Source organism: Tenrec ecaudatus, chromosome 7 (genome assembly GCF_050624435.1).
Source record: "Tenrec ecaudatus isolate mTenEca1 chromosome 7, mTenEca1.hap1, whole genome shotgun sequence".
NCBI classification, from domain to species: Eukaryota; Metazoa; Chordata; class Mammalia; order Afrosoricida; family Tenrecidae; genus Tenrec; species Tenrec ecaudatus.
Genome location: NC_134536.1, coordinates 82,304,003 through 82,319,070, shown reverse-complemented (window position 1 = coordinate 82,319,070; position 15,068 = coordinate 82,304,003).

The window sequence follows — 15,068 nt, the reverse complement described above, 5'->3', positions numbered from 1 at the left end:
TTGTGGGGTTGTAAATCTTTATGGGAGCAGAAAACCTCATCCTTCTCCCACTTGTGGATTCGAACTACTGACCCCTGGTTAGGAGTCCATTTTGTGTAACCCATTCAGCCACCAAGACAACAATCGTAAACTTCTGTAAGTTGATGCAGCATCTCACACAGCTGACAAACTATCAAGGAAATGAGTCACACGACCGGGCAGCTGGATGTCCTACGTGCATTGGCTAGGCATCCGTCTGGAGGATTCTCCTCACTCCCATGTTTTTAGGACCTGGAGCCAAATCTGCACATCAGAAGACAGGCAGCTGGCTCATGTTCCAAGAACTGGAGATCAGAGAGGGACAAAATCCAGATGCAGGATCCCGAGCAAGAAAGAAAACTTTGGCAGTGCATTTATATAAAGGAGATGCAGACAATACCCTTAAGGAAACCTCCCTAACTTGAGCAAGACAGTGCAAGACTTGGATTCATAGCTGAAGAAAGAGTAGTGAGTCACGACATACCTCACAGCAGTGCTGACTCCTTAAGAGAACTGACAATCCAAAATGAGACCATAGCTACGGGCATTAAACCAAAAAGCCAGTTGGCATAGCGCCTATCTCACAGCAATACCATAGCAGACTAGAACTGCCCCATGAGGTTTCTTAGACATCAACTGTCACATAAGCAGGCTGCTGTCTCTTTGTCCTACAGAGCACCTGGTGGGCTTTTAGGCCAACCTTTCAATTAGCAGCCCAATGCTTAACCCAATGCACAGCCAGGGCACCTACCCACTGACAGAGGGGCTCTGACTTACAACACATAGCAAGAAAGATCCTACGGGGTATTTGCACAGCACCACAATTACAGAAGTATGAAAAGATGAATTGTCCGCTCAGCATGGGATGTCTTATTCCCTGGGTGACTTGATTGCTACCTAGATAATTCTAAAATATCATTTTATGGATTAAATGTTGACACATTGTATCTAATTTTTTTGGTTTCCATTTTGAAAGTAAAGCTTTTGATTTATAATCAGAACTTCCAAACATTTTAGTAAAGGTATACAAAGTCACAACAAAGGTTTAATATTATATTCTACAATCGTCGTTGAGTCAATGGCAGGTCATAGATAACCATTTGAATATATTTGTTTATGCATGTAAGCACATACTTTAATGTAGTCTTTCTTCAATACAAATGCAATCCTACACCCTAGAGAGATTTTAATGTAGTTCCTAAAATCAGAGTCAGAAGATGCAATTTAATCCAACATCATTTTTTTGAGGGTGGGGAAGACATGCCTTTATCTGAAAAAAAAAAAAAGAGTTCGAATATCAAATGTTGTATTAGAACAAAAAATTAAATTCAACTGTCTCAGAGGACAAATTCAGATTTAATAAACATAAATGCAACTTCTCATTCAAAGGAACATGTTCTCATTTTCCTACGGAAGCTTCAGTAGAGAGAACACTAATCTAATTATAGTATTTAAAAAATAAATAGTCTTGGCGCTAGCTGTGAAATAAACAATACAGCTCCAGAGCCTACTGAGTTTCACCTATTAAAAGAAATGCCTTTTGATGATTAACAAAGGGAGAGATGTTTGAGACATAAATGTGCTTACCTGAGCTTCCTGGATGGAAGCGATTTTCAGAAAGGAGAGATTTTCATGAATTGCAGGAAATGTAAACCTAGATAATTAAAGTTAAATAACTTGTTTTCTTTTGATTCATAGCATTATGACGGGAAAGGTAAGGGCACAAAAGAATACGCACCAATGTCCAATTGTTTTTCTCACACAGACCGTTTATAGCAATCCATTCGGGAGACGTGGCTGTCGCTCTAACAGTTTTAAATGATATTGTACTTGACGACTAAGCTCCAAGTTGGCGGATGGACACCCCTAGGGCCACTGAGGAAGAAAGTGCTGGGGATCTTCTGTAAAGATTAAACTCAAACTCATTGCCATTGAGTTGCAGCCAACTCACAGCAACTGTCGTCAGGCGGGTAGAACTGGCCCCTGTGCGTTCCTGAGACAGTAACTGGATCCGAATGGACAGCCCTACGGTTCTCCTGGGGCCTGGCTGGCGGGTTCCAGCTGCGGAGCCTGTAGCTAGTAGTCCGAGGACTAACCAAGCGCTCTACCACCACAGCCGAGAAAAGCTAGGAAACCCTTCTACCCATGACACTTGGGGCCACCATGATTTGGAATGTTCCTCACCAGTGGATTTCAAATTGCCGTTTTGCTTAAGTCAGTCACAAAAGAGTTAGGATTTTAAACGACAATGAAGTATAATTTCAGAACCTTGAGCAGACAGGTCGCCCGTGCGCCCATGGCAGTGAGGCTTCACAGGATTGTAGAAGTGAAAAGAGTTTTTATTAACTGAGCATCTGACACTAAGTCTACTTGATCTCATGGGGACTTGGACAATGACGGAGCCAACTAATTAATCATTATTCTGAGTAAATAGGCACCGCGGACGCTCGCACACCGTGACATATAATGACCACACATAAAGAAAAAGCTGTCAGCCCTTCGCAAAGGAGCCCTGGTGGTGTCGTGGTTACGCGTTGGGCTGTGATTCACGTGGTCAGCAGATTTAGACCACCAGCAGCTCACAGGGAGAAAGGCTGGGCTTTCTACTTCCAGGAACACTTCCAGTCTTGCAAACCTACAGGGGGTCACAGTGAGTCAGCATGGGTTAGATGGCACTGAGTTTAGTTCGGCTCAGGGCGGGGGTGGGGGGGATTAGCCCTTCACAGGATGAATTTTGAAGACCATTTCTCTCCTTTTTTTCCAGACGAGCATGTATATTTCAATTTGTAGATAAAGATACAGAAGTTCAGTTCTCTGAACACCTTGTACAAAGCTTCACAGAATTGAACATGGAAGTGTTCTGGGGCTTTCCCAAAATAAGGCTGCCAAAGAATAGTTAACATGAAATCCAGTTCACACGGAGTCAGTGCCATGAAGACACCATGTGTGTCAACGTAGAATTATGCTGCACAAGATTTTCGGGGCCTCATCTTTCAGACATAGAGTCCACACCTTTTCTACTGGGTAAATGCAATCCCATCTTTTGTTAGCAGTTGAGCATGTTTACCGTTTCCATGACTCAGTCACTCCACTGGCTTACAGGAGTTTGCCTTTAGAGATAGTTCTTTTGTTTGTAAACATAGATCAAAAGATCCCAAAATATATAAAAGGGTTTCAAGAAATTTGTGGACACATTTTATTACATCTCAATTCCATATTTTAAAGCCCCTTCATATATGTTATCTCTCAGTACTTACATACTATATCAACAGCACCTAATAACTTACAACACATAATGTATCACATGAGCAAACTATACAATGAAAGCAAGGAGAGGGGATCTGATCAAATTAAACGTAGGACGGGCATTTCGGGGTAGGGTTATCCATGTATAATAAAATGTCCAAAGCATTAAAGGGTAATACAATATCTGCAGGGTAAATATGAAGACCTCAAAAAATCCATTTCTCATTTCATATAACCTACCAGGTACCTACAGAACACCATTTCTACAATGGTAGTTTATTGGTTGCTTTTGTTCCAAAAAAAAATCCATATTGAGATTCTACCTTTATCTTATATTTCCTTAAACCAAGATCATAGAACATAACGAATCTCTCCTAAAGTCACGTATTTTCCCCAGAAACACATGAACACTGTTTCTTCCAACTATTATGCTGGTTTTGTGGTGCTCATATGTAATCCTCCCTTAGACACCTTCAAGTGGGAGAGTTCACGGTGGGGATATCTGTGGGAACAGAAAAGTAAACCATGCAGATAGCTCGGCCTAATGGGAACCTAGAAAAGTCACACAGCCTGGTTTTACAGGAAGAATAGAAATCGCCCATGCTGTTTTTAAAAGGCGTGTGGTAATTCCGTCAAGCAGGTTATTCTCATGCCCCTCCCTGTTATGTGAAGGATTAATTCACAAAGCCACCCTCACTTCAGACATCAAGTAAAAGCTCAGGGGTTCCCAGTGCCACTCTCATCTGGATTGTGAACACACGTAGGGTTCCCTGAGCCCGGGTGACATAGTGGGCCGCAAATGAGCTGGTAACACACCAGTCAATTATGGGAGAAAGAAGAGGCTGCCTCCCACATGGATTTACAACTTCAGAAACCCAGAGGGAAAATTCTGCTCTGTCCTAGAGGCCCCTCCCTGTGGGTCAAATCCAACTTGATGGCAATGAGGCTTAATTTCGGGCCCCCCTCTAATAGATCTAGGACTCAGAGTGCTCACTGCACCAGTTATCCTCATGGTTACCGTTTATTAGAGTGAAACCAGACAGACTGACATTAGCCAAGAGTGGTGGGTCCATTGCTTCAGAATCCAAAACATGTTCAAAGGTGGGTCTTCAGTTGTCAACTTTCTGTGGAGTCAGGGAGCATAGTAACTCTCCTGACCAGGATGTGAGACAATCTGTATAAGACTCTTCTGGGAAGACCACTGGACCCTGGGGGTCCAGCGTCTTTTATTTTATTTTTTAATTTTAAAATTAATTTATCTTTTAATCATTTTATTAGGGGCTCATACAACTCTTATCACAATCCATACATCCATCAACTGTGTAAAGCACATTTGTATATTCGTTGCCCTCATCAGTTTCAAAACCTTTGCTCTCCACCTAAGCCCCTGGCATCAGCTCCTCATTTTTCCCCGCTCCCTTCTCCCTCATGAACCCTTGATAATTTATATATTATTATTTGTCATATCTTTCCCTGTTCAACTTCTCCCCTCACCCACTATTCTGTTTTCTGTCCCCCAGGGAGGTCACATGTAGATCCTTGTAAACGGTTCCCCCTTTCCAACTCACCCTCCTTCCACCCTCCCAGTATCGTCATGAGGGCTTTGTTGCTTCTGACCCCAGATGCTCTATCATTTGATAGCCTGGCACCCTCAGCTTTCTTCACCACATTTGCTTATGTACCGTTTTGTCTTCAGAGACTTTATCAGGGAGGTGAGCACACAATAATATGATTTTTTTCTTCTTTAATGTCTAATAACTGATCCCTTTGGCACCTAATGGTCACACAGGCTGGTGTTGCTTCTGAGCTAGATGGCCGCTTGTTTACCTTCAAGCTTTTGAGACCCTAGATGTGCTGTCTTTTGATAGCCAGGCACCATTATCTTTCTTCACCCTCATTCTCTTCAGTGGTTGTATTGGAAAGGTGAGTGTGTTAGACAGGGTTTTCTAGAGAGACAAAACCAGATTGCTAGTATTTATATATATATTTGTAAAGATAGATATAGAACACAAGAAATGAATCGTTAAATTATATACAGATAGATAGATAATACAAGAAATGAACAGTTAAATTATAAATTAGAAAACAGTGAGACACGAGCAGTACTTTAAGTCTTGAGGGCTGCCAGTTCCTCTTCTGTAAAGAGAGCTGGGCTATATATTCCCAGGCAGCAAACAGCAAGGCAGGTCACCACTGTCACCAAATGTCTGTCTTCAGCTCCAGAGATGAACATTCCAATCATGTGGGCTTAAAGGGACCTTAACTTACAGCGACACAGTCCCCAGGCTAGGTGTCCCACAGGTAGTGTACCCTTTAAATTGAGGCACAGAACAAGCAAGGCAGCTGCACGCTGGTCCGATGATTAAAGAGTGCGAAACAAGCAAGGCGAGGCTCACCGAACCATTTATATCTCCGCCCTGCAATTAATCCTACTTGTGTTTATCGGCCAGGTTGGCACAATAAACTATTGCAGTGAGTATCATAGAATGCCAATTTAATAGAAGAAAGTATTCTTGCATTGAGGGAGTACTTGAGTGGAGGCCCAATGTACTTCTGCTACCTTAATACTAAACCTATAAATATATGCACATAGATCTATTTCCCCATCCCCATATATAAATATATTTGCATTTTTACATGCCTTTATTTGGACCTCTATAAATTCCCTTTGCCTCCTAGTTCTTTCCTCTATTTCCGTTGACTTTCCTCTTGTCCCACTATCATGCTCAGTCCAGATTCAGAGTCTTTATTGAAGCTTCCACATGAAAACATATCTGACTTCTTAAATGACTAGTCTAAGGAGAAGGAGCTAATACCACGTGACCTACAGGTGTTAGTACAGATGACACTGTTAAACTATCTGGTCTGTCTCAGTTTTATCAAGCAAGGCATTGCAAGCACTTGCACATGAGATCAAGGGTGAAACCTCTTGCCACACCACTCTGCAGGAGACGTTTCCTAAACTGTTATGTTTCAATGTCACATTTTTACCCATTTTCCAAACCAACATGCAAACACATGCGTGCGTGCACAATTGCACACATAGCTTCTCTCGGTATCTACATCTCTGTGACAACTCAGTGTAAAGACAATTCAAATCCTCACAATTGGACCAATAGGTAGCATCATAAAAATTTAGAAAAGATTGAAGTTGGTCAAGATTTTGTCTTGCTTGGAACCACAAAAAATGCTCATGGAAGCAGTTGCCAAGAGATCAAATGATGCACTGCGTTGAGGTGCGTTGCATTATATCTGTTGCACAAGACCTCTTTAAAATGAAAACCAAGGAGGCTACTTTGATAATTAAGGTGTGCTTAACCTGAGCCATGATATTTTCAGCTGCCACAGATGTATACGAAAGTAGAACATTGAATAAGAAAGACCAAAGAATAACCAGTGTATCTGAATTATGGTGCTGGCAAAGAATTTCGAAAGGACCATGGACTTCCAATAGTACACACAAGTCTGTCTTGGAAGAAGTACAGAAGTACAGCCAGAGTGCTCCTGAGAGGCAAGAATGGTGAGCTTCTAACTCATGCACTTAGGGTATATTGTCAGGAGAGATCACTCCCTGGAGAAGGGCATCGTTATTGATAAAGTGAAGGGGCAGCTTGAAATAAGACCGTCAACAAGATAGATTGTCATTTGGCTGCAACAATGGACTCAAACATAAGAACAATTGCCAGGATGACACAGGACCAGGTGGTGTTCGGTTCTGTTGTCCACGGGCTTGCTGTGGGTCAGAACTGACTCGAAAGCACCTTTCAACAACAACAACCTGTGAACTTATTTGCAAGCTCCAGTTCACATTCAAAAAAAGAAGCGTCAGGGGTTGTTGAGTAAACAATCTCCAGTAGAATGGAGTTGTTCTTGTGGCTCTTTACTGGGCTCTGTCTCAACATCAGACAGGCTGCTCCATTCCAGTCAGCATGGCCAAGAGTCAGTGAATCACAAGATACTGAACCAATGTAGCCTCCCTGGTTATTACCCTAAATGCTGCTATTTGGATAAAAGTGTATGCCTGTTATGAATTGTTAGGTCAGCTTTGGAATGCCCATTGTGAACAGTATTTAAATTTAAGATTGAAATCAAAGAGATAATTTGATTTCAATGTCCACATGAGAAAATAATAAGTCCATTTGCATCATAGCCAAGCTATTGGACATTTGGCTTTGAACCTTGTAACGCTACTTCACTGTAACATACAACCCAAGTTTGCTGCCTACGTTCAAAATACCGCCACTTCTAGACCCGTAATTCTTTTGCCATTCAGCAGGTATAATATCTACTTTTTAATTATCTATTGCAATAAGAGTAATAGAAAAGGTTATGTCCTCTCATGATTGGTTAAAAGCAACATTCATTTTATTTTATAATGATGAAAAATGGGTGTTATAGGGCTATGATTAAAATTATAGAAAGGTTTAGTGAAAATAGGATTTGAGCTCATTGTATTTTCAGAAAATCATTTCCACTTTAAGATAGAATCTTAAAATTTCTCAGTGAAGAACCTAGAAACTAAGCACGCTTTTATTTGGTTTAAGCCCATAAATTTTATATAATTCTCTGTCGTAGATGTAATAAGATTTTTCACCTTTTGTGAAGACAATTGGGAATCTTTTCATTTACCACACATTCTGAATGAGACTGATGTCATGTGAAGATCAAAAATCAGTGAAGCAGCAGAAAGCATTAGCAAGTGAGAACAATTCACCATGTGACCATCTGTCCCACATTCTGAATTCAAGAGACTTGGCAAGTCTATAAAAATGTCATGTGTGAACTTTCTTTAATGGTCATGTATATATATATATATATATATTTTTTTTTACTGCCAGATAGATTAATTTTCTATTGCATTTCATTGGGACATTAGTGGGAACCAGTTAAACAAATCCAAGATCCTAATGGGTATATATTATAGACTTCATTTTCATATTTAAAGGTAACATCAGATTTGTATTACATTATCAGAAATTCACTTATTGACTTTCCCTATTTTATGGGTACTGTGATGCTTCATAAAATTTCATATTAACTTAGGGGGTCCTGCGAAAATAATAGGATGGCAAAGTTAATTTGGCAGATTTACTTCAGATATTGAGCTGTGTGTTTATGTGTTACTATATAAGTTTTCCTTCATTTTACAAAATCTCTTCAATGGCAGAGGTGGCTTGGAATGGAGAAATCAGACAATGAGCTGATAGTTTCAATGTGTATTATATGCAATTATCTGAAACCCAAACCATACTCAGTGCCACCAAGGCAGTCCTGACTCATAGTGATCCCTGATCCCCCAGTCTTTCTCCCTCAGAGCTGCTGGTGGTTTCGAACTACCGACCATGAGGATCACAGCCCAATGCAGAACCACGACACTACCTGGTCTCTTCACATAAAATTATAGAGAATATAAATTGCTTGGGATTCACTTGGATATGTCTGGAGAGGTTCTGAAGATGCACCATACATGCCGTTTGGACAGACTCCATATTATGTGAAAGAAAGTTTTTGTCCTACATCCCCTCCTGCCTTACCTGGCCAGAGCTGGGGATATTATACGCCTGAGGTAATTGTGCAGAGAGGTGATGAAGAAAACTTCCTCCTCCAGTTGCTTTGAGATTTTGTGATCTCTTTTGTTCACCACTCTACTGCCCGGGAATGTAGATGGTGCCATGTTCAAGCACTCAGAGGCCAGCCAAAATGTCAGCTATTCAAACCCACAAGATGTTCTGCTATTGAAAAGATCTGTCAATCTGCTCCATGACAATCATCGCTTAGTTAACACGAGGCAGTTATGATTTTTCATATAGGGTTGCTACGAGTTTGTTTAGACTCAGCGATTCATACCTCTAACTTTAGGTTAGCAGTAAGGTATAACCAACCCATCTGTATAACCTAGCACCCTTTGACAGCTGGATAAGGACTGTCAATTGACAAAATCAGAGATAGAGGATATCAGATAGCTTGGTCCTTTAGCAATTTCTACAATATTTCACGTGGAAGAGAATATAATTCGTGTGCCACATCCTACTCCATTTTTGCTATTATCTTAAGCTTCTAGAAGGACAAACTAGTTAGAAGATGCAAAGCAAAATACTATTTTTCATCAGAGGAAACTCTATAAACATAGGCTGCATTGCATGTTCCATGCTCTGCAAGACACTGATGCAGCTGGAGTACACGAGACGGCAGGCAGACCCCCAGGTACATCATAATTCAAGTACGAAGCATTGGGGCTTTTGCCTTGTGGGGAAAGAATTAATGTAGAGACAGTACTGTCAGATTTGCATATTAGAAAGATGCTTTAAGAAAGTATAGGTGGCTTACTGGTGTGGGGCAGTGGATTATAGAGGTAACTATGTCTGGATGATTGCATTACTGTAAGCGAAAAAAAGTATTTGAATAGAGAACAAAGAAAGGAAGCAGATCTGAGAGCGATTAGGAGATAGATTGCAAAACTCTTATGGTTTGGCTGAGGAGATCAGATGGTAGTTCATGACATGTAGAACTTCAGAGGGGAAGAACAGACTTAGGGGAATGAGGGAGAGAAAATCCTGAATCCAAAAATATGTTGAGTCTGTGGTCCAAGTAAAGAACAAAGGTGCAGATGTTCAGGCAAAAAGTCGATTTGATGGTATAATAGAGGAAAGCCTAAGATAGAAATATTGGGAAACAATACAAGTGAGAAATGAGGAGAGCAAGAACAAAGACAGTGGCTTGGGGAATTGTGAAAATGGAATAGACTTAAAAGATATATTGAAGTTAGACTCGGTAAGGCTAGTGCCAAATTGATTTAACATTAGAGAGATGCACTGTTCTTATTAAGCACCAGAACCACTGCTGCTAAAAGTATGTAAATCCACAGACACAACTTCTAACCTTTAAACAGAAATGTAATTAGAATGTAGCTGTATAGAAAAATTTTCCTATATTAGGCTATTAAATATAAACCATGGGTCAAGGCACATGTAGCTATTTTGGAACCCAAGCTCCAAGTGTGAGATGTAAGGCCAATGCATGTTTTGGTGAGCCATTTGGATAAATTTCTATTATAATACTAAATGTATCATCAATTTATCCAAGACACACATACTGAATGTGTGCTATGTGTGAGACACGGTGTTTACTGTGAAAGATAAAGTATAAAATAGAAAGGTACATTGAAAAAGCTAATCTAATACCAAGACATACACAGAAATATATAAATGATAATTGTTGTTTCGAAAGAAGTAAGTAAGGATGATATGGTATGAAGTCTCAAAAGGGTGAACTATTGCCCACCTGGTGGTCTTAGGGATTGCTTCCTATAGATGTTAGCATATGCTTCAAACCTTGGGCTGGTGTATGAGCTGTCAGACTCCTGGGGAGAAGGTGTTGTGAAGCGAGCGATATTGCAGACATGAGGGTCCTCTGGTTGGTAGGGCACAGGGGGACTGGTGCATTCTGTGAGCTCTTTGAGTAACACAGGGAGGCTAGTGAGATAACAGAAGAGATTGGAGAAGGAATAATGTCCGAAATCTAAGGATGCGTGTGGGAGCACTGTCCTTTACCCATGTCAAATACACTTTGAGTTCAAGATCAGATGTTTTGAGCTGAGTCGCTCAGTTAAAGAGCAGGCTAAGTGCTGCCATAACGTGACCATTTCATTGCCTTATATACAAATACAAGGTTATAATCCATGAACCTCACAACCTAATTGTGGGTATGTGGGCAAACTCTATTCAAAGCAGTTACTCAAGCACAGAGGTTCTTTCAATTCACTGATGCCAACTGCATCTCGAGCCTTAGAGTTTTCCCACGGAGCTGGATGATAGGTAAATATTAGAAGGAGGCATTGAAGCCAGTCACATGACTGGGAGTGACTGGGAAATTTAGTCTAGTTAAATGCTCAGAAAAATAAGAAAAAAGTTAAGGGGGTAAAAAATGTAACAAATCCCTGCCCATAAGTAGAATAAAAAGTAGATGCTTCGGTTTGAAATTGAGGAACCCTGATGATGCCCTGGTACAATCCTCGGCTGCCACCGACACTGTCAGCGGTTGAGCCAACCTGCTGCTCTTTGGGGTAAAATTGTGACAGTCTGCTCCTGTAAAAATTCCAACTTTAAACCTTACAATGTCATTCTTCTCAGTCCTATATAGCACCTCTTAGTCAGAATTAAATCATAGGCAACCGTTTTGTGGGGAGATGCCAGGGTATATCCCCCAAAAAGAACGGATGATTTTTTCTGAAGCTATGTACTTAAAATTTTTTTTACAAAACAACCTTATCACTTTCAACGCACTCTCCATTACACTTAATACGTTGATCAAATCTGTGATTCCCCCTTAGAAACACTTTTCAAACTCATCTGTTAGAATGGCTGATAGCACCTCCCTCATTTTTCCCTCCCCCCTTCTACATTGTCAATTTTCTCTCCTTTATGTCCGTCTTCATTTGTGGAGACAAAAAGAAGTCTTACAGAGCAAAGTCAGGTGAGTAAGGTACATGGGGCAAGAGAGGCATGCTGGTTTTTTTTGTTTTGTTTTTGCCAAAAGCTGGTTCGCTGAGATGGCTGTGTGAGCAGGTGCATTGTCAGGGTGGAAAAACAAGTCTCCCATCTGCCACAAATCAGGTTTATTTTGTCCAGTGTTGCTATCCATTCTTCTCAGAACCTCTTAGAAAGCTTGATAAACAGTCTGACCTGGTGGAACAAACTCCAAATGCACTATGAGTCGACATTTTCATCCATTCGGGAACTTGACAGATAAGAAATCAACATTTCACCTCTTTTGAAATGAGAAAACCACTCTTACACTTGAGTTTTTCCCACAGTTCTGTCCTTGTAAGCTGTGTTCAACATCTCCACAGTTTCTGCCACATTTTTCCTGAGCAGGAAGCAGCATTTCACAGCCACATGCTGCTCTCTTAAATCAGCTATCACAAAGCAAACAAACAAAACAACAACAAAAAATGAAGCTTGAGTGAAACTTCTTTTACAAAAAAATGCACTGTGACCAGACAGAACCTTCCTAGGCAACACCACTGGGTGCACTAACTCAGAGTGAGTTACTCCATGCTTGCTGAGTGGGAAAAATGCCTACTATGAAAGGTCCACCCAGCAGCGCTTTAAGCTGGGACTTTTCCTGACTCTTGTAGCTGCCAGGGTTGATGACTAGGAAGCAACGAGAACCGGGAAGAAGGAAGATTAATCAGGAAGACCACAGCTGATGGAAGCAGAGGCAGATAAATCTCAGGTCGGTAGGTCAGATGACAGGTTCTTCTGGATCGCAAGGTCAGCAGACAATATGATGAGCCATTGGGACGAGTTCGAAGAACCAGCTGTAAATGAGCTAGATGCAGGACGCAACTCGCTGTTAGCAGACACTCGCCACACTGCATCGAGTAGGTACCCCCTCCAAACATGGGAAAAAGCTGCACTAGGCGGAGCTTTAGTGAAACACATTGGTTTCCTGCTAGGCAAGCATTGAGCAACTCACTCTGAGTTAGTGTACTCAGTGGCGTCACCAGGCAAGGTTACTTTCTGGTCACAGTGAATTTTTTTTGTGAAAGCAGACTCGCTTGACCTGTTTCTGTGATGACTGATTTCAGAGAATAACATGCAGCTGTGAAATATGGCTTCCTGATGGGGAAAAAATGGTTGTGATTTTTAACACAACTTATAAGGACAGAGTTGTGGGAAAACTCAAGTGTAGGAATGGTTTTCTCATTTAAACACATAGCTTTGAAAAACTTAGTTTTCTTATACCCCATTGTATTGTGTGTGTGTGTGTGTATATATATATATACACTTGTGTGGATATACATATGTGTGCATATGTGTGTGTATATAGTCACTAGTTTTACTTCTCTAGATCATCCAGCCTAACACACTCCTTAAACTGGTAAATGAAGGATTAGCCACTTGAACCAGCCACTCCATGGAAACCTGTCTGCTCCTATAAATATCTGAAGTCTCAGAAATCCAAAGAGGTGGTTCTGTACTATTATATAGTGTAGAATATTCGAATCAGCTTGACTTGAAGGAAATGGGTCTGACTTTTAACTGATACGTGTGAATCCTGTAGAGCATAAGTTTAAAGCAAGGAAGTAAATTAAATCACCCAGTATGGAAAAAAGTTTGTGTGGGAGGGTAGGACTCAAATGGATTCCAGAAATTCTTGAATCATTTTTTAAAGGATGAAAGAAAAATGGACATAAATGGACACAGGTAGGAATAAGACAGATAGTGAACATAATAGACACCAATAGAGAAAAAAACTTTTTGATATAAGTGATCAAAAGTATTATAAATTCCATGGGAGTTAAATAATATAGGAGTTTTGGGTTATGTTCTAAGACCTTAACCATTTTAATTTGTACGAATTCCTCAGGTCCTTTGGATGACTGAGTGACCGACAGGAAGGAGACTATGGCTGTATCTTGAGCAATAAATTACCTTGATATATGGCATCTCAACTAGTTTTAAAATTTAATATAGTAAATTTTCCTGCATAATGTTGTCACCAAGATTTCAAATAGCTTTAAAATATAATTTAAATCTATACATAATTATTTTTCTCAGGTAAGTTGTGTGAGTGATTCTTTTCCATTTCAAGAGATAATAAAAATCAATAAAGAAATATACTTCAATTTAACTTTTAATGCATAATCTCACTAGTAAATATAATCTGAAGTTCACAGCTCACAAGAATTACTTTAAATATATTGGGATATATAATTATATGTTTATTTCCTCATGAAAATATGTAATTAAAATATCAATATAACCAAATAGAAGCAAACAACTTAAGTACATTGTTAACATCTCACATTTGTGGTTCAAATGATGAGAACTCTTAAACTGCTGTTTGGAAATTGTGTAGCTTTGTGGAGCACTGAAAATGAGACTTGGGCAAATAAATATTGCTGATTTAAATATATAATGTTAATAAAAATACTCTGCAAATGTAAGTACACATTTACTGGTATTGGATATAAGGTGGGAAGAAAACAATTTTCAAATGTTCATTTAGAGCTCCCTCTTTACTTAAAAATAGAGTCATTTTCCTCTGACCTCCTGTACATAAAGTGGATGTGATAGGAGTTCTTTCATTCTGTGCTTTCTGCTGATGGTGAGCTCTGAGCAGGTGGGAGGAATTCTTCAGAGGTCATAGAGAGCTGGCATTGACTACAATGGTTGCAAAGGCAGGATATGCGGCCTCAAATAGCCATGCATTTACAGAGAAAGATGCACTGAGATATTGGAGTGTTCCAAGCAGGAAAGATTGAAAATAATAAAGGAAAAACTTTGAAGAGTTGTAGACCCCATTCATATATATAGGCATACTATAAAAAGATAACATTATGCTTTATATGTGTGTACGTCTTATGAATATATGAATATACATATATCCTCATGTAGGTTAGATGATTGGTACTGCAATGGACCATTGAGCAGGTACTCACTTGAGAGAAGCTTTGGAAGGGACCTTTGATGCAGACCTAGATGACAAAACAAAACCAACAACATTTGAACTAGCAAAGCACACTTAAATGCTCTCTAGATATGACTATTGGCATTAAGTATCATGAATGAAACTTCTGCCTCCTTGCCTTGAAGTCCAATTTTGTTTATAATACTTTATTCAAACAATATTAAGGATGCATGAGTTGGTGTCTCTTCCAGGTGCTGGGGATCTGAAGAAGAATTTGGAAATAGGTTCTTTCAGCACAAATATTTATTTCTCACAGAAAAAGAATGAATAAATAAAATATAATAACAGAGAAAAAATATCAGATTAGCAAAATACAGAAACAATATTTC